The sequence below is a fragment of the Camelina sativa genome, chromosome 14 (assembly GCF_000633955.1).
Source record: "Camelina sativa cultivar DH55 chromosome 14, Cs, whole genome shotgun sequence".
In the NCBI taxonomy this organism is placed as follows: domain Eukaryota; kingdom Viridiplantae; phylum Streptophyta; class Magnoliopsida; order Brassicales; family Brassicaceae; genus Camelina; species Camelina sativa.
In genome coordinates, this window is record NC_025698.1 from 24,907,348 (window position 1) to 24,909,539 (window position 2,192).

Here is a 2,192-nt window from a genome sequence, read left to right on the forward strand (position 1 = left end):
TCCGAGCCATGCTCCCCAGCGTCCGTCCGAGCCATGCTCCCCAGCATCCGTCTGAGCCATGCTCCCCATCTTCCATCCGAGCCATGCTCCCCAGCGTCCGTCCGAGCCATGCTCCCCAGCGTCCGTTCGAGCCACACTCTTCAGCGTCCATTCCATTCGACGCGCACGGACTCGATCGCACATGTCAGGAAGAAAGACGTTTGGTTTCACACGCTTCAAGATAATACTGAACTGACGCTTTACCTTGTCGTTTTAAGTGTTAGAGCTTTCCATGTTGGACTACTATATATACATTTTGTTAAGTCTTTCCTGAGACATCTTATCTTTTATCTCGTTTTGTTCTTAAGGTTTTACCTAGCCTCCAAAAAAACGTTCTCAGACTTTGTATCCAGATATCTTTTAATTCATTGAGTTTTTGCATCTGATTTCTTCTACAAACTTGTTCATCTCATTTTTATATATCTTATTATGCTTTATTTAATATTTTCGGTGTTTGCATCGTTGATGATGATTTTCGGATCTGAGTAGTATGGTAGTTCTTGAGGATAAGATACTCCACCGACATCAATTACTCCCATCCTTAGGACTTTTTTCTTTCTGATTTTTACTACATTCCTGAGACTGTTTCGTTTCTTGCTTTTTAGTTCATGCTTAGACTCGTCTCCGTTTTTTATTCATTTTAGTTTTTTGTCATACATTTTCGTTTCTAATTCTGTGACTCATTTCCGTTTTGCATTTGATCACTCTAGGATTGTTAGACATAAAATCACTTTCTGAACTGGCTTGACTTGTGATTGCTTGATTGCATCTCAATTGTTAGTAAAGTTTCCCAACTGGATTGACACCTTAAGTATTACAACTGCATAAGGTTAATTGAACCTGCTAGGATACATACAAAAATCCTAGTATCAGTAGGCACCACCTCAGCCGCGAGAGTAGGCAGCACACAAGCCACGGGAGTAGGCACCACCTCAGCTGCCAATTCTCCTTTGTTTAACACTGCTTCCACCGTATGAACTTGATTTGTATTTCCTCTCTTATAGGATGATCTTTTGTGTTCTAAACTCTTTTAGGATGATGATTTGGTATGATTAGGATGATATTTTGGTATGACTAGGATGATATTTTGGTATGATAAGGATAATCTTTTGGTATGATTAGTATTTTTAATCATCATTTTCTTTTTAATTAATAGTGTTTTAAATTGGAAATTAACCAATATCAAACATGTGAACAATTTGTGACCAAACCAAACAAAAAAAAAAACCTCCAAACTCAGACTCTTGTAATTAGTCCCAAAACCGTCCTGCTATAGGACTACTAAATATGGTCACAAAAGAGTCCTTAAGTAAACTTCGTTGCATTTTTATCGGAAATGTGCAACTCCCACTCCTAGTCACTTAATCGTCGCTTATATACTATTCTTTCTAGTCAGAATTGAGTCGCAAATTAAAGACCATGTTGCGACCGTTTTATTTTGCGATTACTTAGCGACTATTATAGGAGTCGAAAATGACGTATTTTCTTGTAGTGGGAGCCAGTGGCAAGATGATGACTGGCTTCCATGGATCTGCTCCTATTGGATTATATTTAACAACAGCTCCTGCTACTAAGTAAGAACTTGTAGGCGGTCTAACGGGAGGCAAACGTAGGGATGATGGTCCTAATTATGATGGCGTGAGAAAGGTATATGTTACTTACATTAGCACTCTTGTAAGAGGTATCAATGTTGACAACGAAAAGGACGGCCAAGTTGTAACATGTTACCATGGTATGAAGAAAGGAGATAAGGAGGAGGTACCAAATCATTTTGAACTCTTAAACATGTTACATGATGCTTAGTACTAGTACATGCGGATGTAGTATGGAATATGGAGTATGGACCACGTGGTCACATAACATGATCCCTTGACGTCTAACTTTTTAATATCCAGGTGATTATTAAGCTCATTACAATACTCCTAGTCTACTATATAAAATAAAAATGTATTTATGCTTTAGCTCGACACTATAACTTTTACTAGATTCAGCTTTAAACAGTTTAAGATTCGCTCCGGGCGGAGACAACACATTAGCTGAGATCGGTACCGGAGGAAATTATTCATATCTTCTTCTTTTTTTTTTTTTTTTTTTTTTTTTTTTTTTTTTTTTTTTTTTTTTTTTTTTTTTTTTTTTTTTTTTTTTTTTTTTTT